Source organism: Choloepus didactylus, chromosome 4 (assembly GCF_015220235.1).
Source record: "Choloepus didactylus isolate mChoDid1 chromosome 4, mChoDid1.pri, whole genome shotgun sequence".
In the NCBI taxonomy this organism is placed as follows: domain Eukaryota; kingdom Metazoa; phylum Chordata; class Mammalia; order Pilosa; family Megalonychidae; genus Choloepus; species Choloepus didactylus.
The window spans coordinates 39,982,541-40,007,528 of NC_051310.1; the positions used below are offsets into that span (position 1 = coordinate 39,982,541).

The 24,988-nt window shown below is 39.4% G+C and overlaps 2 pseudogenes; one reads left to right on the plus strand and one right to left on the minus strand.

The window, feature by feature from the left end:
- Window positions 1-8,135: 8,135 nt before the first annotated feature.
- On the plus strand, window positions 8,136-10,441 carry LOC119532603 (annotated as a pseudogene).
- A 2,467-nt stretch (window positions 10,442-12,908) lies between these two features.
- On the minus strand, window positions 12,909-13,645 carry LOC119533182 (annotated as a pseudogene).
- Between the last annotated feature and the right edge of the window lie 11,343 nt (window positions 13,646-24,988).

Here is a 24,988-nt window from a genome sequence, read left to right on the forward strand (position 1 = left end):
GCTTGTGATGGGTTGGTTGAGGTCTTCTATTTCTTCTCTGGTCAGTCTAGGTTGTTCATATGTTTCCAGGAAATTGTCCATTTCTTCTACATTATCCAGTTTGTTGCCATACAGTTGTTCATAATATCCTTTTATAATTTTTTTAATTTCTTCAGGATCTGCAGTTATGTCACCTTTTTCATTCATTATTTTGTTTATATGGGTCTTCTCTCTTTTTGATTTTGTCAGTCTAGCTAGGGGCTTGTCAATCTTGTTGATCTTCTCAAAGAACCAACTTTTGGTGATATTTATCCTTTCTATTGTTTTTTTGTTCTCTATGTCATTTATTTCTGCTTTAATCCTTGTTATTTCTTTTCTTGTACTTGGTTTAGGATTGGTTTGCTGTTCATTTTCTAGCTTCTTCAGTTGATCCATTAGTTCTTTGATTTTGGCTCTTTCTTCCTTTTTAATATATGCGTTTAGTGCTATAAATTTCCCCCTTAGCACTGCTTTTGCTGCATCCCATAGGTTTTGGTATGTTGTGTTCTCATTTTCATTCGTCTCTATATATTTAGCAATTTCTCTTGCTATTTCTTCTTTAACCCACTGATTGTTTAGGAGTGTGTTGTTTAACCTCCAGGTATTTGTGAATTTTCTAAGTCTCTGATGGTTATTGACTTCTAATTGTATTCCATTGTGGTCAGAGAATGTGCTTTGAATAATTTCAATCTTTTTAAATTTATTGAGGCTTGTTTTATGTCCCAGCATATGATCTATTCTGGAGAAAGTTCCGTGAGCACTAGAAAAGTATGTGTATCCTGGTGATTTGGGATGTAATGTCCTGTAGATGTCTGTTAAATCTAATTCATTTATCAGATTGTTTAGGTTTTCAATTTCCTTATTGGTCTTCTGTCTGGTTGATCTATCTATAGGAGAGAGTGATGTGTTGAAGTCTCCCACAATTATTGTGGAAACATCAATTGCTTCCTTTAGTTTTGCCAATGTTTCTCTCATGTATTTTGTGGCACCTTGATTGGGTGCATAGACATTTATGATTGTTATTTCTTCTTGCTGAATTGCCCCTTTTATTAGTATGTAGTGGCCTTCTTTGTCTCTCAAAACATCCCTGCATTTGAAGTCTATTTTATCTGAGATTAATATTGCTACACCTGCTTTCTTTTGGCTGTAGCTTGCATGAAATATTTTTTTCCATCCTTTCACTTTCAGTTTCTTTGTGTCCCTGTGTCTAAGATGAGTCTCTTGTATGCAACATATTGATGGTTCATTTTTTTTGATCCATTCTGCGAATCTATATCTTTTAATTGGGGAGTTTAATCCATTTACATTCAACGTTAAAACCGTGAAGGCATTTCTTGAATCGGCCATCTTATCCTTTGGATTATGTTTGCCATATTTTTCCCTCTCTCTATTAATATCCTTTATTGTACCCATACCGAATCTCTTTAGTACTGAACCTTTCTCCAAGTCTCTCTGTCCTGTCTTTGTTTCTCTGTCTGTAGGGCTCCCTTTAGTATCTCCAGTAGGGCAGGTCTCTTGTTAGCAAATTCTCTCAGCATTTCTTTGTCTGTGAAAAATTTAAGCTCTCCCTCAAATTTGAAGGAGAGCTTTGCTGGATAAAGTATTCTTGGCTGGAAATTCCTCTCACTCAGAATTTTAAATATATCGTGCCACTGCCTTCTCGCCTCCATGGTGGCTGCTGAGTAGTCACTACTTAGTCTTATGCTGTTTCCTTTGTATGTGGTGAATTGCTTTTCTCTTGCTGCTTTCAGAACTTGCTCCTTCTCTTCTATGTTTGACAGTGTGATCAGTATATGTCTCGGAGTGGGTTTTTTTTGGATTTATTCTATTTGGAGTTCGCTGAGCATTTATGATTTGTGTATTTATGTTGTTTAGAAGATTTGGGAAGTTTTCCCCAACAATTTCTTTGAATACTCTTCCTAGACCTTTACCCTTTTCTTCCCCTTCTGGGACACCAATGAGTCTTATATTCGGACGTTTCATATTATCTATCATATCCCTGAGGTCCATTTCGAGTTTTTCAATTTTTTTCCCCATTCTTTCTTTTATGTTTTCATTTTCCATTCTGTCATCTTCCAGGTCACTGATTCGTTGTTCAACTTCCTCTAGTCTTGTACTATGAGTGTCCAGAATCTTTTTAATTTGGTCAACAGTTTCTTTAATTTCCATAAGATCATCCATTTTTTTATTTAGTCTTGCAATGTCTTCTTTATGCTCTTCTAGGGTCTTCTTGATTTCCTTCATATCCCGTACTAGGGTCTCATTGTTCATCTTTAGTTCTTTGAGTAGCTGCTCTAGGTGTGTCTCTTCTGGTCTTTTGATTTGGGTGCTTGGGCTTGGGTTATCCATATCGTCTGGTTTTTTCATATGCTTTATAATTTTCTGTTGTTTTTGGCCTCGTGGCATTTGCTGGCCTTGATAGGGTTCTTTTAGGGTTTGTAGACCAGTTGAAGTCCTTATCTCTAATTTATCAGATCTACAGCTTCGTGGAGTACACTTTCTCTAACTAACCAGCAGGTGGCGTCCACGAGCCACCTGTTCTCCACAAGCCAGATCTCCCCTGCTTAGCCTTTTTGGTGAGTGGGGGAGTGAGTCTTGTGGGGCCCAATTGGTGTCCCAAGCTTGCGTGTGTAGTTGGTGTTGCCTGCCCTGTATGTGGGGCGTGTTTCTGGGCAGTCGGGGAGGGGGGGGTGGCCCTAACAATCAAATCTCCCTGATGATCCTAGAGTTTTAAAGCTACTGCAATAGTCTAATCCTTCAGTTCAGTCCTGCCACAGTTTGTCTCTGCCACTGACCCACAAGTCTTTGGTATTGGCGTATGGCTCCTGAGACTTGCAAGTGGGCCCCTCTTCCAGGCTGTGCACCCCGGGTCCTCTGTTGAGGGATGACTGTGCTATGTCGCAGGTGAGTGCCGTCCCCCCAGGGCAGTTCTGGGCTGCTGGGCTGTGTTGGGAGGCTCCCAGTCTGCTCAAATGATGGCTGAATGGGGCTCTGTTAATTCACACTGCTCCCCCTTCCCAGCTCTGGGACATTCAGCTGAGGTTGCAGGGAAGGCTAATGTCCACGCCCAGTTTTGTGGTGTGTGCCTGTTATTTGAAGCACTTCCGTCACACTGGGTTGTCTGGGGCAGCTCTGGGCTATGGGGCTGGCGATGGGCAGGAGTGTTTCCTGTCCACCAGGATGGTGGCTGTGAGCGGACACCCCCCTTTTCTTGGGAAGTTGTGTTGTTTAGTGAATTTTCTCAGCCACTGGATTATTGCCTTTTGTCTCAGAGCTCTCTTAGTTCTGCTCTTGACGTGACGTGCCCAAATTTCAATTCTTTGAAGCTTTCTGTATTGAGCTTCTTAGAGTAATTGTTTTAGAAAAAGCAAAAAGGATTTAAAAAAAAAAAAAAAAAAACGGCCCTCCTCAGAGATCTAATGGGTTATTGAAATGCTAATAGACAAAGCAACCAGGGCCATTAAGGAAAGGTGCCCAGGGCAGAGAGATCAGCCTTGCTTCGGGATTTGCATATGCGCCTCAAGGCCTGATCTCCGCCCTTCCCCTTTCTGTGTTCACCAGAACTCCAAAAATCCTCTGCTTTTATTTTGGAGTTTTTCGTGTTGTTTTTTTTTCTATGCCTGTCTCCTCTCTGCTGGGCTGGCTGCTCTCAGAGTCTCTGGTGTCTGGCCTCAGTCTATCTATGGTTGGAGTTTGAATCAGTAGAATGAGTTTCCGGTAAGAGCAGCCACTGCAATTCTCCCTTCTCCTTCCTGGAGCTGACAGCCCCTCCTCCCCCGGGACTGAGCCTGGCAGGGAGGGGCGCGGGTCCCCTGGCCACAAAAACTTACAGATTTCGCTGATCTCAGCAGTTCCACGTTTCCATGAGTGTTGTATGAAGTATGCCCAAAGACAGATTGCTCTGTGGTGTCCAGTCCACGCAGTTCCTGGCTTTTTACCTACTTTCCTGGAGGAGTAACTAAAACATACAGCTCACCAGTCTGCCATCTTGCCCCGCCCCCCTCCCTGTGGAGTTCTTTTAACAGGATATACTTCATTTGTTTAGGTTTGCTTTTCTTAAACAATGCTGGAATCTTATCAGTTTATGGTACATGGCTTACTGGAAATTGTCATGTAAACAGTGTACCTGTCAGTGTAAAATGAAAATATTTCAAGCCTGAAAGGGCTCCCATTTATGTAACTAAAGCTGCATGAATCATTTAAAGAGCTCATAGGTTAAATGTAGCAAAAATGGACTTGAGAAGTGGCATGGTATTGGTAGTACTGGACTTCTTCCAACTACACATCTTTCTTGGAATTATTTGTGTTCCTGAAGTTATTTGTAAAGCTAAATAAAGATAAGATATCTGATTTTTGGCAATTGATACTTTCTGGAATTTCAAAACTGGAGAAATATAAGTGAAATCATCTTTGCCTCAAGTTTTCTTTGTAGGAAGAATTATAAGTACATATTCAATCTTCTTAATATATGTAGAACTGTTTAGTTCTGTTCCTTCTTGTGTAAAATTTGGCGAATTGTGTTTTTCAAATAATTTGTCTATTTTGCTTAAAATTTCAAATTTATTGCCATAAAGTTGTTCATAGTATCTTCTCATTGTTTTATGTCTGGAGGATTTGTAGTGATGTCTCTTTCATTTTTGATACTGGTAATTTGTATTTTCTCTATTTTTTTCTTGATCAGTTTGCTAGCAGTTTATCAATTTTCTTATTCTTTTCCAATAGCTGGTTTTTGCCTTTGTTGATTTACTCTGTTAATGGGTTTTAATTTTTTGTTTTGTACTATTATCTTTATATTTTCAATTCTACTTTTTCAAGGTTTGCTTAACTGTTATTTTTCTAGCTTCTTGGGGTAAAAGCCTAGATAAATGATTTACAACTTGTTTTCTTTTCTAATATATACACTATAAGCAAAAATTTCTCTCTAAGTACTGTTTTAGATGCATTCTGTACTACTACAAACTGTTGGAAGTGCTTCTAACATACTTCACTTCCAAATTATAGTTTAATTGGCAGTAAGATATAAACTCCAAAAATTGAGAGTATTACACTTAAATATACAAACAGACTGACTGTTATAATGGAGTTAGAGAAGATCAGTGATGTAAAATAGAGTTTGAATTTTACTTGGACTTTAAAAGTAGGCTGCCAGATAAAATACAGGCCACCCGTTAAATTTGAGTTTCAGATCTACAACAAATAATTACTATATAAGTATGTCCCATATAGTACATAGTTATAGTCAAAAATTATTGTGTCTGAAATTCAACTTTAATTGGAGATACATTTTTGTTTGCTAAATCTGGCAACCCTAATCGAGGGGTACCATAATACGGTTCAAGAGTGAGGAAAGGTTTAGATGGTCAAGGCCAGGGATACAGCATAAGCAAAGTTCCTGAAGGAAAAGTGGGCATACTGTTTAGGGAACATGTTGGATGAGTGAGAGGAGGCTAGCCTAATACTTTCTTGATCAAAGGAAGTTGGAAATAAAATTGGGTAGAGACAGTGGATCCAGAGCCAGGATTATCTAGAGAGCCAGTTGACAAATTTTGTAGAAGCAAGAGATCCTTGTTGCTAAGCAACGATATTGAGAAATTAATGAGACATAAGGGAGGATTTGTTTCTTTTGCCATTTGAGATATCAAATCCATATCTTTGTTCTTTGGGAAGGCAATACAAACCACCTCTGACCTTTGACCAAGGACATAGACAAATGATCATGGGCATAACTGTTTCTTCTTCAATGATCTTGTCTATTAAGGAGAGAAAGCTCTAGAGGCAAAGGGGAACTTGGAGAGACTTAAGAATGTTCATGTGCTAGGGGTAAAGAACCAGTAGAAAAGGGAAGGTTGAAAATAGAGCTGAGTGTGGAGCCAGTCCTTGAGTAAATGGAGAGATGAGATTCAGAGCGCAGATAGAGGGATTATGACCTGGATCTGAAAGAGAAACTTCTTCCACTGAGATTGAATCATGAAGTACTGGGAGAAATAGGATGTGGTTTCAGATAGAAGTTTTATTTTCAGGAGAGAAACATGGATAGATTTTGACCTAACATCCTCTATTTTCACTATCAGTTGGGCCGTTATTCTTCAATCGCACAAGAACTCCAGTTTACACTGAGACTCTGTGGGCATGGGAATGTACACATATATCCACAAATACACGCATAGAAAATTAAATAAAACTTTTAGTTACAGTGTCTAGAGATCTTGGTAAGGGTCTGTGTGAAGCCCTCTGATATTTTCTACTCTATTGTTTCATTTGGTTGTGGCCCAGTAAATTGATTTCATGACCAGTATAGTTTGTGACCCCTAGTCACAAATATGACTGAGTATAAGTAGAGAGAAAGGTGTTCTGAGGAGTTTTAAATAGCTGCTGGGAATAGAAGAGTTGATGAATGATGCACAGGAAGACTTCCCATGCTATATACTACCCAGTCATGTTAGATGAATGTGTCTTTGAAATGACACTAGTTTACATAATTAGTGGTAATAAAATGTTCCTTTAGGACTTGTGTCTCTGGAGTCCTTCATATAATTCCATGAGTTCAGGGACTGATCTGTCTCAGATTCTTGGGAATAAATTGTTATATTAACTAGTCATAAACTGACCTCTAAGTAGTAATTTCTGATGAAGGTTTATTTAGGTTAACTTCTTTTTCTACAGTGTGCTTTCATAATCCTTTCCCACTTCACCCAATTTTCACTATAATATCCCAAAGCTCAATAGTATATACAAGCCTATTATTAAGAGGAACATGAATAGTAAATCTGGAAATTCGGATTTCACCCCTATCAGAGATGTTTGCCCTAGAAGTTTCATCTAGTGATTTTGGTTTCTTCTTGTAGGATTATTTCTGGAAAAGTGCCCAGATAGATCAAGGTTCTCTTAACATCATAGGGCTAAGGATATTGCTTAAACTGAAACTAGTCCTCTCTACTTGCCAGCATCTGCAGAGCATAAATAAGTCAAATAAATGTAAATATTATATTTTAATACAATATATTGAGGAAAAAATGAAGAATATCTGGTTAACGAACTCTACCATGACTGAAAGACATGCAAAGGTGAAACTTGCAAAGGCAAACAAAGCATGGCACCTTTAGCTCTTGGCACTTTCCGAAGTCCAGGAAATATGGGACATTAGGATATGTGAAGGCAATGTGCAGGAGAAAAAATGAAACCACAATAAAGACATAGGTTTTTAAATATCTGCTGACTTCTGACTGGGGAGCCTGGACATCACATTGTAGTTCTAATCATGTTTTCTCCTTTTAAAATTGTTTTATAATTTTTTTTCCCTGCAGCATTTGCAGCTTTATTATAGAGAGGAGAAAGTATGTAGCAGGGTAAATCCAATTTGGATTTTTTCAATAGCTAAAAGAAAAGATGAGGGTCAGTGGGTGGGACTAAGAGAAAAGGATGAAAAATGGAGAGAAAAATATTGGAGTTCTCTGTGAATTTGAAGAATAGGCATAGCAGCAGTGATGCAGACATGGACAAAAGTTTTGGTGAAAGTAGGTTAAGATGTAAGAGATGGATGATTGTGGGTAATGAGAAAGACTAGATTATTACTGAGGATCTGTGGCTGAAGAAAAGTAAAGGTGATCTGAGGAGGAAAAGAGGAGAGATATTGGATGTGTTGACAACATACTTACTAAAGATAGCAGGGGACCAGTAGGTTTTGGGTGGAGGATAAATTTGTGAATCAGCTACCAATGTCTTTTTCATAAGGAAAATTTCATGCAGTTTTTCATGTTTAGAGACCAATGTATGATGAATTCTTATTTATCCATCATCCAGTTTGACAATTATCCACCTGTGATGAAACTTTATCATCTATTCCCCCGGAGCCCACGCTGCTCAAATATGTAAGAGAAAATACAGGGCATTTTATTGCTTTAAGCCTTCTCTCAAGGCAAGAATCACTTTTACCTCACTTTCCCCTTTCTCTCTTGTACCCTCTCTACCTCGTGCACCCCATATTCTAGCTCTTCTTTTTTTATTTTCACTTTAGCACTGCAGCTCTGATAGTCCAACTCTTCCAGGACACAGAGCAACTCAGAGAAATGAGAGAGACCAGCAGTGCCTCATACCCTGTCCCTTTCTGCTCTTGACACCCTGAAGTGGTGATCCCCTTAGAGATGACCAGTAAGGGCAGAGGTACAAAGGCTCTGGACTAGCTCTCCTATGGCCTACAGTTTGTGGGCTGGAGACACATCCCCATGAAGGTCTTGGTTTCCAAACACCTCTCATTGTTTACCTGCAAAAAGCAGCACACCCTCTATGAGGATCAGTCTTTTTGTCCAGGATGACTACTACTCTCATGGTTATGTGGAGGTGGTCCCTGAGTACCTGGTTGCCGTTCGAAACTGTTCTGGAGGCTTTTGAGGAATGCTACAGATAAACGACTTGCTTATGAAATCAAGTCCATTGAGTTTTCTGCCTCATTTGAATATTTTGTATATAAGATGGTGGTAGCAAGACACAATTCGCACCCATGAGATGTGCTTAACAGAAAAGGAGGTGGAATACCAGTTGAAGTTGCAAGAGACATATAATTCCACACTGAAATAAAGTTCTCACCAGGGCTGGTGGTTTCTTGAGCTGGTAGTGATGGTAGATCATAAATGATTCCTTCATTCCCAAAGAAATTACTTAAAGATGCAGAAGGAATTACCAATAATAGTCTAATGGATTTACTTATCACTTATCAAATGTTAGTGTGATTTTGATTGGTATTGGGATCCAGAATGAAAGAAATCCACTTTCAACAAAGGACATGAAAAGCTCCAGAAGGATTTTTGCTCTTTGTAAGCATTTCCATCTTGATACCCTGCTGCCACTCATTTGCCTATCTTCAAAGAATATGCCAGCCACCTTTAATTGCGGAGTCAAGAGTTCCTAAGAAGAAAAATTGTCTCGTTTTGAATTGTTGTGCCTCATAACTTCATTATAACTTATGTGTGTGGCATGACACTAAATAGGGGTTTGTAGGCTCAGAGGACATGCAGTATTTGCCTATGAAATGGTGACCAATCAATTTAGCATTTGCAATTTACTCCAAATATTGGGATGTAGCTTTTAACCAGATTACATCTGCATAATCTTTCAAATCCAGGGGGAAGTGTTTATGCTGAAGTACTCTGGGAACCTAGTTGTTGAAGGAGAAAGGTGCAGCTGTGGGTCTAGACCACAGTATGAAAAAGATTTTTATTGTTTGTCAAACTGCACTTGCTTCTTGTGCTTTGGGGCTTTGTTGCAGGAATTTCAAGTTCATGCCATCGGGGAGGTTGCATAGACAATAGGTCAATGAATGTGACTCTCTGGAATGGTGCAAGGAGATATCTCATCAGTGCCCAGAAGATGGAAATGTGCAGGATGGTATAACATAATGATAGTGCCTTTTCAATCATGAAAATAAATGCAATAACCATGATGAACGGTACAGATTTGGGGCAAAAAATGCAAAGTGCATCTCAGAGTTGCTACAAACCAATACCTGAGGAACCTGAATGTAATTCCCCTGATATCCTGTGTGGGAGAATTCAGTGTGAAAATATAGGAGTAATTCCCAGTATAATAGAACATTCTATAGTGCATCTGATTTGCATCAATGACACCACTTGCTGGGGCACTGACTATCATTTAGGGATGTCCATACCTGATGTTGATGATGTGAAAGATGGCACAGTGTATGGTTCAGGAAAGATCTGCATCAACAAGTGATGTGCCAGTCTGTCTTGCCTGCCCTAACACTGTCAGCCTGAGACCTGCAAAAAGAGGGGTGTCGGCAACAATAAACAACCCTGTCACTGGGACCATGACATGGGCCCCTCCCTACTGCCTAATAACAGGCAATGGAGATAATATTAAGAACTACTTGCCCCATGCAAGTATAAGTGGGAGAGGTGGATTTCCTGTTACTATTGTGGCTTATTCCTTAAATTATTTTTACACTTGCTTCTTGTACTTTGTAAGAAACACAAAAAACAACCTAGAATCAGGAAATAAGGAAAAGCAGCAGAAAAAGAAGACTAGGTTCATACTCATTTTAAAAAAATCTCTATCTTTTCATGGCAGTAATATTAGAGTCTGTCTAACTAATGAAACTCAGGGATCTAACCTCATGTCAGGACTATAAGAATTAGATATCAAATGAAAAAGATTCGTAGTATGTTCTTACTTATTTTTCAGTGTTTTAAGCAATATTAAATGTTCATTTTTCCTGAAGTTAGTGTCTTTATTTTTCCTAAACAAAGGCACAGCTCATTAGGGATGAGCCAGCTAAGAAGCTGCTGTCTCTCAGTTCCAGATATTCTCCCTTTTTTACTCTACTTTGTAATGGTATGGCTGAGTTTCTTTAAACCACATTTCTGCTTTGCTGTCTCTCTCCCTGTTAGGTTGTGCCAGTAAAGGGAAGTAGAAGTACACTGGTGGACAGTAGGAGGAGAGAAGGGAGTTCGTTTTTGTTTGCTTGCGGTTGTTTGCGTGACTTCGGCAGGCGTCATTCACTGTGGTAATCATATTTGGTTTTGTAATCCATTTTTTTGCTGGCATTGTTGGAACTATCCTCGTGCTCCCTCAGAAATCCCAGCACTAGTCAGACACCGATCCCTTCAGAGATTTGAGTTGCATCTCTGGGGTTAGTTGGTGATCCTCCTCTGAGCTCCTGAGGTACCAGCAGCCCTCCTCAGAGGTTTGAGTCCCCATTTTCAGGAGTTTCTTTAATCATTCATGCTCTAATACACCGAACCTCATTCCTTTGTTCCCCTGGCCCCGGGAATGGTAGTTTCCTTTAGTTACTATCTTCATACTGGTAGATTGGGTTCCTCTGAAGAACACACTGAGTTGGAGTTTAGAGTGAAGGTGTTTATTACCTATCAAGATTGTGAAAGGAGTGGTAATGGAGAGGAAGCAGATTTTGCAGAGGGAGAAATTGAACTATGATGCAGACTTAACTAATGTTTGGCTGGCTTGTCAGAGTTCTGATGAGAAAATTGCCTGTCAGACTTGTTTTGCATTGGGACGATATTCCACTGAAGTATGGTGTGAGGGGTGGTGTTTGAGATTTTGGACCTTTTCCTGCTGTTATTCCTTGTTACTCCTTGTGTCTTTGAAATTACTGGAAGTTTCACAAGGGTAAAATCTCTGATTCCTGACAACTCAGTCCTTGGTGTTATCTAAAAAAGATGTGGAAGTATTCAACATTGAAATCATCTGTACCCAAGGATTTCTTTGTGATAAGTTTTTATTACAGACTGATTCCTTTTAATAGATGTAGAACTATTTAAATTTTATATTTTAGCCTGTGTCAATTTTGGTACGTTGTATTTTTCAAGAAATTTGTCCATGTTGCTTAAATTTTCAAATTTATTGGCATAAAGTTGTTCATAATATCTTGTAACCACCTTTTATCCATGGGAACTATAGTGCTATCTCTCATTCTGTGTTTCTTAAATTTTTTTCTTCATCAGTTTTGCTAGGTGTTTATCAACTATATCATTCTTTTCAAAGAACCACTTTTTGGTTCTTTGATTTTCTTTTTCTTTGTTTTCAACTTCACTGTTTTGTATTCTTATTTTCATTTTTTCTGTTCTACTTTTTTTAATCATATTTTTTATTGTGGAATATAGCATATATACATAGAAGTGATAACTTTCCACATGCAATTTAACAAGTAGTTAGCAAATTTCAAAGAATGTTATGGGTTATATTTCTACAGTTTTAGTTATTTCCTTATTGTGAATATAACATATGCAAAAAGGTAATAAATTTCAAAGTACGATTTAACAAGTAGTTATATAGGAAATTTCCAAAAATGTTATGAGTTACAGTACCATAGTTTCAGTTGTTTCCGTATTGTGAAATATAGCATATGTACAAAAAGGTGATTATTTTTATATTATTTTTTTGTAATGGCTCTATTTGTTAATACATACATCACAAATGTTCACAATATCAATGCATTCTTGTTGGCATGCTAGACAGAGGCATTATTTTTAAAGTTCTTTTTAAGATATTTTGATTTTTATTCTCCCCTCACACTCATTTGTATATTAACCTGATAAGGTCATCAATGTCTGTAGTGACAATGCAAGAAAATATATGGAAAGAAGAACTGAAATAACATGATAGCAATTAATTGGGGGAAAAACAAAAGTAATATTTTTACCTTCATGGGAAGCGACAATACAACTTGATAACAGGATTATACAGATGGACTAAACTGTCGATACATACTCAGGCATGTAACAGTAACAAGCAAGGAGGCCACCTAAAGCTCAATAATTGTCTTCATGCTTTTGTCTCCTCATGGACAATGCCAATGTATTTCTTTATATGTTCTGGGCAGTCTGAAGAAGGTAGGAAAGAGCCTTAGTAAAGGGAAACCAAACCAAATGAGATTAAGCCAAAAGAACAGATATCTATAGTCCGCTTATCTACTATATAAAGGTGTATGGCATTATCAATCATGGTAAAGGGCTAACTGGAGCCTCTCACACTACATGCAGGGCCCAATGGGGCCAGTGATGGTATAATGACCAGTCACCTATGATGAGCTGCAGTTGGACCAAGTAAAGATGGAGGAGCTGGCATACACAGGACTTTGGGGGTGGGATTCACTAGGACGAGCTGCAGGAGGACCTGGCTATACTCTTTGGCACAACAGGACTTCACAAAATGAAATGCTACAGATGACGTGGGCTGAAAGGTGGAGCAGAGACTATGTGGAAGTGTTGGCTGCACACTGGGGGTGGGGTGGGATGGGGTAAAGGGGTGCAGGTGCAGGTTAATTATGTACTGTGTTCTAACATTCTTTGGAAGTCTTTAAGATTGCTGAAGTTCCTTTTTAAAATGGGTGTCTTATTCCATCGTTCTTGAAAGACTTCTTACACCATCTCATACTGGTTGGCCGTGATAAACTGGGATAGACAACAGGCCAGCAGCATGACAATCAACGGGGAGAATGTGATTCCAAACTCCATACCAGTGATGAGTGCCATGTTAGTCTTCATGAAACTGGTCACCAGATCATTATAATCCTTCTGGTTAACTTTGGTGGCAGCCACGGTCAGGTTGTATAGCTCCTGGGGATTATAATCAGTTTCTTTCATGCAGCAATTGGGGGGGATGCCATTCTCCAGGCAGTAGGGGCTGGTGCTGCCATTGGTGTAGTTCTGCGGGCCACAGCAGCCTGCACATGATCCACTGCCTGGCTCCTCTCATCATTCCCATTGTAATTCTCCATAGCATCTGTGTAAGTCCTCAGGAAGGTATCTTTGATTTCATGATGAAACACAAACCCTGAAGTGCCAGCTATGAGCTCAGCCAGCAACACCAGGGACAAAAACATGGCATACAGTTTCAGCATCCATGCACTGCCACTGCATGTAGCAAAGGATCCAAACAGGCAAAAAACAATAGCGGTGCCAGTTCCAATGAGCATGTAGGAAGCATTGGTGGAGTTTTCAGCAATGAGGGAGATGTAGGTGCCCAGAGTGAGTTTGCCCCAGACTCCAACAGCTAGCAGGATAAACCCAGTGATCCAGAAGATGAAGGAGTAGATAATGAGGAGGGTTTTGAGACAGGTTATCACAGGTTTAGTCTCTATTCTCCTCGATGCCATACTACAGAGCTCTGGCAGCAGCAGCAGGCAGCAGGCAGGCGCATGGGATGATATCTTTTAAATTACAATTTAAAAAGTACCTATAGAGCAAATTTCAAAGAATGCAATGGATTGCAGTTCCATTTCAGTTCTTTCCTTCTAGCTATTCTAATACTGTAGCAACTAAGAAAAAGGAAATTATATAGAGATTCAGTATTCATAATCCTTTGTTAAACTCCCATCTTGTTTGTTGCTACCCCTTCCTCTAGTTTAGTCACTTTCCTGATCTTCAGGGATGTCTAGACAATGACTACCCTAACATGTTCATGTTGAAAAGGGTGTCAGCATTATGGGAAAAGGGGATTCATCTGGTTTTTCTCGAAGAGGCTGTTTCCTTTGGGTTTTGGGATTTAGCTGGCATAGGAGCTCTCTGGAGAATTTAAGTTTCTGAAGAATAAACCATAGTGAGTGAAACTTTTATAATAAGAGTCTCAGATAGGGATCTGGGGATTCTTTACGGTTTGGGGGACTACTGTTGACTTAGGTGTATCATACTGTGGCCATTTGGCATATCTAGCTGAAGCTTGCATAGGAGTAACTTCCAGGGCAGCCTCTTGACTCTATCAGAAATCTCTTAGCCACTGAAACCTTATTTTATTGCCTTTCTTTTCCCCCTTGTGGTCAAAAAGGCATTCTCAACTCCTTGATGCCAGGGTCAGGCTCACTCCTGGAATCTGTGTCCCATGTTCCCAGGGAGACTCATTCACCTGGGGGGTCCTGTCCCACATCGGAGGAAGAGTGATGAATTTATTTACTGAGTTGGTCTTAGAGAAGGTCCACATTTGAGCAACAAAAGAGATCTCTGGAGATGACTGCTAGGCATAATTATAGGTGGGCTTAGCCTCCCTTTTACAACCATAAGTTTCACAAGAGCAAGCCTCAAGATTGAGGGTTTGACTTATAACGTAGGGGGTTCCTAAGTTCCTATGTTCTGTCCATGATAATCCATCCATAAGTCACATTATCATCACTTAGTTGTACAGGCCTCATCACTCTTCATTTTAAACAATTCTCATGACCCCAAACATCCCATACCTCATTTTAGTCCTTAATTATTTGTCCTAGTATTTGCGTAGTACTAGTAAGGTATTCGTATTAATTACAGTCCCTAGTATGCAATTGGTAGATTTTACCCACATACAATTCTGTTGTTAAATCTCTGGACCAGTGTCATACCTTAGAAGTATATCATGCAAGCACCTATCTATATTTGAAGTGCTGATCTGTGGGATATATGACTTTAAACAACCCCTTTCATTCCTATTCACCTTCAATGAAGTTCTGATACTTATAATCCCATTAACAAACAATCATCACCCCTATCCACTCCCATACCTTTGAAATTATGCTTGTTAACATACCTGAACATATTAGATTATCATTCCCCCTTCATTAGCTTCTCTCTCTCACTAGGTCCCCAATATTCTATATTATAAGACATTGATTATACATTGTTCAGGGAGCTCATAGTAGTGATAACATACATTATCTCTCCTTTTATGTCTGACTTATTTCACTCAGCATTATATCTTCAAGTTTCATCCATGTTGCCATATGTTTCAGGACCTTGTTCCTTCTTACTGCTGCATAGTATCCCATTGGATGTATATACCACATTTTGTTTATCTACTTGTCTGTTGAAGGACACTTGAATTGTTTCCGTCTCTTGGCAATTGTGAACAATGCTGCTATGAACATCAGTGTACAAATGTCTGCTTATGTCACTGCTTTCAAATCTTCTGAGTATACACCGAGAAGTGGAATTGCCAGATCATAGGGTAATTTGATATCTAGGCTTCTGAGAAACCTCCAAACTGTTTTCCACAGTGGTTGTACCATTATACATTCCCACAAGCAATGAATAAGAGTTCCAATTTCTCCACATCCTATCCAACATTTATAGTTTCCTGTTTCTTTAATGGCAGCCATTCCTACTGGTGTCAGATGGTGTCTTATTGTGGGTTTTTTTTTTTTCTTGTCATTTTTCACATACCATACAATTATCCAAAGATCCAAAGTGTACAATCACTTGCCCCCGGTACCATCATACAGCGGTGCATCCATCCCCACAATTAATTTTTGTTCAATTTTTAGAACATTGTCATTATTCCAGAAAAGAAATAAAGACAAAAAAAAAAAAGGAAACTCAAATCCTCCCATATCCCTAACCACCCCCCCTCCATTGTTGACTCATAGTGTTGGTATAATACGTTTGTTACTGTTTATGAAAGAACATTGCAGTACTACTAACTGTAGTATATAGTTTGCAATAGGTATATATTTTTTCCTATATGGCCCTCTATTATTAACTTCTAGTTGTAGTGTTATACATTTGTTCTGGTTCATGAAAGAGATTTCTAATATTTGTACGGTTAATCTTGGACATTGCCCACCACAAGGTTCACTGCTTTATACATTCCCATCTTTTAACCTCAAACTTTCCTTCTGGTGACATACATGACTCTGAGCTTCCCCTTTCCACCACATTCACACACCATTTCACACTGTTAGTTATTCTCACAATGTGCTACCATCACTTCTGTTCATTTCCAAACATTTAAATTCAACCTAGTTGAACATTCTGCTCATACTAAGCAACCACTCCCCATTCTTTAGCCTTGTTCTATATCTCGGTAACTTATACTTCATGTCTATGAGTTTACATATTATAATTAGTTCCTATCAGTGAGACCCTGCAATATTTGTCCTTGTGTGTCTGGCTTATTTCACTCAGTATATTGCCCTCAAGTTTTCGTCATCAACCCATTTTTTTAAAGATGGTTTTGTTCACAACCCATACATTCCACCTTAAGTAAACAATCAGTGGTTCCCTGTATAGTCACATATTTATGTGTTCACCACCCTCACCACTATCTATATAAGGACATCTACATTTCTTCCACAATGCAGGAGGAAGAGTCAAAGAAGGTACAGAGGCAAAAGAAAAAGGAAAAAGAAAGAGGGGAAAAAAGAACAAGCATGACAGCTAGGAAGCAGCAAAAGGAAAGATAACCTTAGATCAAAGTAGAATAAAGAGTCAGACAACACCACCAATGCCAAGAGTCTCACATCCCTCCCCTATACACCCCTCTTATCTGCATTTATCTTGGTGTATTGCCTTTGTCACCTTAAAGGAAGCATAACACAATGATTCTGTTAACTATAGTCTCTAGTTTAGATTGACTGTATTTTTCCCCCAATACCTCCCTATTTTTAACACCTTGCAAGGTTGGCATTCATTTGTTCTCCCTCATGAAAAACATATTTATTCATTTTATCACAATGTTGAACACTATAGGTTTCACTGAATTATACAGTCCGAGTCTTTATCTTTTTTCTTCTGGTGTCCCACATGCTTCTAACCTTCCTCTTTCAACCATATTCATAGTTATCTTTGTTCAGTATACTTACATTGCTGTGCTACCATCACCCAAAATTGTGTTCCAAACCTCTCACTCCTGTCTTTACCTATCAGTCTGTAGTGCTCCTTTTATTTTTTTTTAATCTTCATTTTATTGAGATATATTCACATACCACGCAGTCATACAAACCAAATCGCACTTTCGATTGTTCACAGTACCATTACATAGTGGTACATTCATCACCCAAATCAATCCCTGACACCTTCATTAGCACACACACAAAAATAACAAGAATAATAATTAGAGTGAAAAAGAGCAATTGAAGTAAAAAAGAACACTGGGTACCTTTGTCTGTTTGTTTCCTTCCCCTATTTTTCTACTCATCCATCCATAAACTAGACAAAGTGGAGTGTGGTCCTTATGGCTTTCCCAATCCCATTGTCACCCCTCATAAGCTACATTTTTATACAACTGTCTTCGAGATTCATGGGTTCTGGGTTGTAGTTTGATAGTTTCAGGTATCCACCACCAGCTACCCCAATTCTTTAGAACCTAAAAAGGGTTGTCTAAAGTGTGCATAAGAGTGCCCACTAGAGTGACCTCTCGGCTCCTTTTGGAATCTCTCTGCCACTGAAGCTTATTTCATTTCCTTTCACATCCCCCTTTTGGTCAAGAAGATGTTCTCCGTCCCACGATGCCGGGTTTACATTCCTCCCCGGGAGTCATATTCCACGTTGCCAGGGAGATTCACTTCCCTGGGTGTCTGATCCCACGTAGTGGGGAGGGCAGTGATTTCACCTTTCAAGTTGGCTTAGCTAGAGAGACAGGGCCACATCTGAGCAACAAAGAGGCATTCGGGAGGAGGCTCTTAGGCACAACCATGGGGAGGCCTAGCCTCTCCTTTGCAGCAACCGTCTTCCCAAGGGTAAAACCTGTGGTAGAGGGCTCAACCCATCAAACCACCAGTCCCCTATGTCTGTGGTCATGTTAGCAACCATGGAGGTGGGGTAGGCGAATACCCCTGCATTCTCCACAGGCTCCTCAAGGGGGCACTACATCTTTTTTTTTTTTTTTTTTAACTTTCCCTTCTTTTTTAAATCAACTGTATGAAAAAAAAGTTAAAAAGAAAACAAACATACAATAAAAGAACATTTCAAAGAGACCATAACAAGGGAGTAAGAAAAAGACAACTAACCTAAGATAACTGCTTAACTTCCAACATGTTCCTACTTTACCCCAAGAAAGTTACATAATATAGCAACATTTCTGTGAACTTGTTCCTACTATATCCATCAGAAATTAACAGACCATAGTCATTCCTGGGCATCCCCAGAACGTTAAATAGCTTATCTGTTCTTCTTGGATTATTGTTCCCCCTTCCTTAATTGCTCTCTATTGCTAGTTCCCCTACATTCTACATTATAAACCATTTGTTTTACATTTTTCAAAGTTCACATTAGTGGTAGCATATAATATTTTTCTTTTTGTGCCTGGCTTATTTCGCTCAACATTATGTCTTCAAGGTTCATCCATGTTGTCATATGTTTCACGAGATCGTTCCTTCTTACTGCCATGTAGTATTCCATCGTGTGTATATACCACATTTTATTTATCCACTCATCTGTTGAAGGACATTTGGGTTGTTTCCATCTCTTGGCAATTGTGAATAATGCTGCTATGAACATTGGCGTGCAGATATCTGTTCGTGTCACTGCTTTCCGATCTTCCGGGTATATACCGAGAAGTGCAATCGCTGGGTCGAATGGTAACTCTATATCTAGTTTTCTAAGGAACTGCCAGACTGACTTCCAGAGTGGCTGAACCATTATACAGTCCCACCCAACAAGGAATAAGAGTTCCAATTTCTCCACATCCCCTCCAGCATTTGTAGTTTCCTGTTTGTTTAATGGCAGCCGTTCTAACCGGTGTTAGATGGTATCTCATTGTGGTCTTAATTTGCATCTCTCTAATAGCTAGTGAAGCTGAACATTTTTTCATGTGTTTCTTGGCCATTTGTATTTCCTCTTCAGAGAACTGTCTTTTCATATCTTTTGCCCATTTTATAATTGGGCTGTCTGTACTATTGTCATTGAGTTGTAGGATTTCTTTATATATGCAAGATATCAGTCTTTTGTCAGATACATGGTTTCCAAAAATTTTTTCCCATTGAGTTGGCTGCCTCTTTACCTTTTTGAGAAATTCCTTTGAGGTGCAGAAACTTTTAAGCTTGAGGAGTTCCCATTTATCTATTTTCTCTTTTGTTGCTTGTGCTTTGGGTGTAAAGTCTAGGAAGTGGCCTCCTAATACAAGGTCTTGAAGATGTTTTCCTACATTATCTTCTAGGAGTTTTATGGTACTTTCTTTTATATTGAGATCTTTGGTCCATTTTGAGTTATTTTTGTGTAGGGGGTGAGGTAGGGGTCCTCTTTCATTCTTTTGGATATGGATATCCAACTCTCCCAGCCCCATTTGTTGAAAAGACCATTATGACTCAGTTCAGTGACTTTGGGGGTCTTATCAAAGATCAGTCGGCCATAGATCTGAGGGTCTATCTCTGAATTCTCAATTTGATTCCATTGATCTATATGTCTATCTTTGTGCCCGTACCATGCTGTTTTGGCAACTGTGGCTTTATAATAAGTTTCAAAGTCAGGGAGTGTAAGTCCTTCCACTTCGTTTTTCTTTTTTAGAGTGTCTAGCAATTCGAGGCATCTTCCCTTTCCAAATAAATTTGATAACTAGCTTTTCCAAGTCTGCAAAGTAGGTTGTTGGAATTTTGATTGGGATTGCATTGAATCTGTAGATGAGTTTGGGTAGAATTGACATCTTAATGACATTTAGTCTTCCTATCCATGAACATGGAATATTTTTCCATCTTTTAAGGTCCCCTTCTATTTCTTTTAGTAGAGTTATGTAGTTTTCTTTGTATAGGTCTTTTACATCTTTGGTTAAGTTTATTCCTAGGTACTTGATTTTTTTAGTTGCTATTGAAAATGGTATCTTTTTCTTGAGTGTCTCTTCAGTTTGTTCATTTCTAGCATATAGAAACATTACTGACTTATGTGCATTAACCTTGTATCCCACTACTTTGCTAAATTTGTTTATTAGCTCTAGTAGCTGTATCGTCGATTTCTCAGGGTTTTCTAGATATAAGATCATATCATCTGCAAACAATGACAGTTTTTACTTCTTCTTTTCCAATTTGGATGCCTTTTATTTCTTTGTCTTGCCGGATTGCCCTGGCTAGCACTTCCAGCACAATGTTGAATAACAGTGGTGACAGCGGGCATCCTTGTCTTGTTCCTGATCTTAGAGGGAAGGCTTTCAGTCTCTCACCATTGAGTACTATGCTGGCTGTGGGTTTTTCATATATGCTCTTTATCATGTTGAGGAAGTTTCCTTCAATTCCTACCTTTTGAAGTGTTTTTATCAAAAAGGGATGTTGGATTTTGTCAAATGCTTTTTCAGCATCTATTGAGATGATCAATTGATTTTTCCCTTTTGACTTGTTAATGTGTTGTAATACATTGATTTTCTTATGTTGAACCATCCTTGCATGCCTGGAATAAACCCCACTTGGTCATGGTGTATGATTTTTTTAATGTGTCTTTGGATTCGATTTGCAAGTATTTTGTTGAGGATTTTTGCATCTATATTCATTAGGGAGATTGGCCGGTAGTTTTCCTTTTTTGTAGCATCTTTGCCTGGTTTGGGTATCAGATTGATGTTAGCTTCATAAATGAGTTAGGTAGTGTTCCATTTTCTTCAATGTTTTGAAAGAGTTTGAGTAAGATTGGTGTCAGTTCTTTCTGGAAAGTTTGGTAGAATTCCCCTGTGAAGCCATCTGGCCCTGGGCATTTATTTGTGGGAAGATTTTTGATGACTGATTGGATCTCTTTGCTTGTGATGGGTTGGTTGAGGTCTTCTATTTCTTCTCTGGTCAGTCTAGGTTGTTCATATGTTTCCAGGAAATTGTCCATTTCCTCTACATTATCCAATTTGTTGCCATACAGTTGTTCATAGTATCCTCTTATAATTTTTTTAATTTCTTCAGGATCTGCAGTTATGTCACCTTTTTCATTCATTATTTTGTTGATATGGGTCTTCTCTCTTTTTGATTTTGTCAGTCTAGCTAGGGGCTTGTCAATCTTGTTGATCTTCTCAAAGAACCAACTTTTGGTGATATTTATCCTCTCTATTGTTTTTTTGTTCTCTATGTCATTTATTTCTGCTTTAATCCTTGTTATTTCTTTTCTTCTACTTGGTTTAGGATTGGTTTGCTGTTCATTTTCTAGCTTCTTCAGTTGATCCATTAGTTCTATGATTTTGGCTCTTTCTTCCTTTTTAATATATGCATTTAGTGCTATAAATTTCCCCCTTAGCACTGCTTTTGCTGCATCCCATAGGTTTTGGTATGTTGTGTTCTCATTTTCATTCGTCTCTATATATTTAGCAATTTCTCTTGCTATTTCTTCTTTAACCCACTGATTGTTTAGGAGTGTGTTGTTTAACCTCCAGGTATTTGTGAATTTTCTAAGTCTCTGATGGTTATTGACTTCTAATTGTATTCCATTGTGGTCAGAGAATGTGCTTTGAATAATTTCAATCTTTTTAAATTTATTGAGGCTTGTTTTATGTCCCAGCATATGATCTATTCTGGAGAAAGTTCCATGAGCACTAGAAAAGTATGTGTATCCTGGTGATTTGGGATGTAATGTCCTGTATATGTCTGTTAAATCTAATTCATTTATCAGATTGTTTAGGTTTTCAATTTCCTCATTGGTCTTCTGCCTGGTTGATCTATCTATAGGAGAGAGTGATGTGTTGAAGTCTCCCACAATTATTGTGGAAACATCAATTGCTTCCTTTAGTTTTGCCAGTGTTTCTCTCATGTATTTTGTGGCACCTTGATTGGGTGCATAGACATTTACAATTGTTATTTCTTCTTGCTGAATTGCCCCTTTTATTAGTATGTAGTGGCCTTCTTTGTCTCTCAAAACATCCCTGCATTTGAAGTCTATTTTATCTGAGATCAATATTGCTACACCTGATTTCTTTTGGCTGCAGCTTGCATGAAATATTTTTTTCCATCCTTCCACTTTCAGTTTCTTTGTGTCCCTGTGTCTAAGATGAGTCTCTTGTATGCAACATATTGATGGTTCATTTTTTTTGATCCATTCTGGAAATCTATATCTTTTAATTGGGGAGTTTAATCCATTTACATTCAACGTTATAACCGTGAAGGCATTTCTTGAATCAGCCATCTTATCCTTTGGTTTAGGTTTGTCATATTTTTCCCCTCTGTCTATTAATATCCTTCATTGTACCCATACCGAATCTCTTTAGTACTGAACCTTTCTCCAAGTCTCTCTGTCCTTTCTTTGTTTCTCTGTCTGTAGGGCTCCCTTTAGTATCCCCAGTAGGGCAGGGCTCTTGTTAGCAAATTCTCTCAGCATTTGTTTGTCTGTGAAAAATTTAAGCTCTCCCTCAAATTTGAAGGAGAGCTTTGCTGGATAAAGTATTCTTGGCTGGAAATTTTTCTCACTCAGAATTTTAAATGTATCGTGCCACTGCCTTCTTGCCTCCATGGTGGCTGCTGAGTAGTCACTACTTAGTCTTATGCTGTTTCCTTTGTATGTGGTGAATTGCTTTTCTCTTGCTGCTTTCAGAACTTGCTCCTTCTCTTCCGTGTTTGACAGTGTGATCAGTATATGTCTCAGAGTGGGTTTATTTGGATTTATTCTATTTGGGGTTCGCTGAGCATTTATGATTTGTGTATTTATGTTGTTTAGAAGATTTGGGAAGTTTTCCCCAACAATTTCTTTGAATACTCTTCCTAGAACTTTACCCTTTTCTTCCCCTTCTGGGACACCAATGAGTCTTATATTTGGACGTTTCATATTATCTATCATATCCCTGAGGTCCATTTCGATTTTTTCAATTTTTTTCCCCATTCTTTCTTTTATGCTTTCATTTTCCATTCTGTCATCTTCCAGGTCACTGATTCATTGTTCAACTTCCTCTAGTCTTGTACTATGAGTGTCCAGAGTCTTTTTAATTTGGTCAACAGTTTCTTTAATTTCCATAAGATCATCCATTTTTTTATTTAGTCTTGCAATGTCTTCTTTATGCTCTTCTAGGGTCTTCTTGATTTCCTTTGTCTCCCGTACTATGGTCTCATTGTTCATCTTTAGTTCTTTGAGTAGCTGCTCTAGGTGCTGTGTCCCTTCTGATCTTTTGATTTGGGTGCTTGGGCTTGGGTTATCCATATCGTCTGTTTTTTTCATATGCTTTATAATTTTCTGTTGTTTTTGGCCTCGTGGCATTTGCTGAACTTGATAGGGTTCTTTTAGGATTTGTAGACCAATTGAAGTCCTTATCTCTAATTTATCAGATCTACAGCTTCGTGGAGTACACTTTCTCTAACTAACCAGCAGGTGGCGTCCACGAGCCACCTGTTCTCCACAAGCCAGTTCTCCCCTGCTTAGCCTTTTTTGTGAGTGGGGGAGTGAGTCTTGTGGGGCCCAATTGGTGTACCAAGCTTGCGTGTGTAGTTGGTGTTGCCTGCCAGGTGTATGGGGCGTGTTTCTGGGCAGTCAGGGAGTGGGGGGTGGCTCTAACAATGAAATCTCCCTGGTGATCCTAGAGTTTTAAAGCTGCAATAGTCTAATCCTTCAGTTCAGTCCTGCCACAGTTCGTCTCTGCCACTGACCCACGAGTCCTTGGTATTGGCGTATGGCTCCTGAGACTTGCAAGTGGGCCCCTCTTCCAGGCTGTGCACCCCGGGTCCTCTGTTGAAGGATGACTGTGCTATGTCACAGGTGAGTGCCGTCCCCCCCAGGGCAGTTCTGGGCTGCTGGGCTGTGTAGGGAGGCTCCCAGTCTGCTGAAATGATGGCTGAATGGGGCTTTGTTAATTCACACTGCTCTACCTTCCAAACTCTGGGACAATCAGCTGAGGTTGCAGGGAAGGCTAATGTCCACGCCCAGTTTTGTGGTCTGTGCCTGTTACTTGAAGCACTTCCGTCACACTGGGTTGTCTGGGGCAGTTCTGGGCTATGGGGCTGGCGATGGGCAGGAGTGTTTCCTGTCCACCAGGATGATGGCTGTGAGCGGACACCCCCCTTTTCTTGGGAAGTTGTGGTGTTTAGTGAATTTTCTCAGCCACTGGATTATTGCGTTTTGTCTCAGAGCTCTGTTAGTTCTGCTCTTGACTTGATCTGCCCAAATTGCAAGTCTTTGAAGCTTTCTGTATTGGGCTTCTTAGAGTAATTGTTTTAGAAAAAGAAAAAAGGATTAAAAAAAAAAAAAAAAGGGCCCTCCTCAGAGATCTAATGGGTTATTGAAATGCTAAGAGACAAAGCAACCAGGGCCATTAAGGAAAGGTCCACAGGGCAGAGAGATCAGCTTTTCTTCGGGATTTGCATATGCGCCTCAGGGCCTGAGGTCGGGCCTGAGCTCTGCCCTTCCCCCTTCTATGTTCACCAGAACTCCAAAAATCCTCTGCTTTTATTTTGGAGTTTTTCGTGTTGTTTTTTTTGTATGCCTGTCTCCTCTCTGCTGGGCTGGCTGCTCTCAGATTCTCTGGTGTCTCGTCTCCGTCTATCTATGGTTGGAGTTTGGATCAGCAGAATGAGTTTCCGATAAGGACTGCCACTGCAGTTCTCCCTTCTCCTTCCCGGAGCTGACAGCCCCTCCTCCCACGGGACTGAGCCTGGCAGGGAGGGGCGTGGGTCCCCTGGCCACAAAAACTTACAGATTTCGCTGATCTCAGCAGTTCCACGTTTTCATGAGTGTTGTATGAAGTATGCCCAAAGTCAGATTGCTCTGTGGTGTCCAGTCCACGCAGTTCCTGGCTTTCTACCTACTTTCCTGGAGGAGTAACTAAAACATACAGCTCACCAGTCTGCCATCTTGCCCCTTGTAGTCTGTAGTGCTCCTTT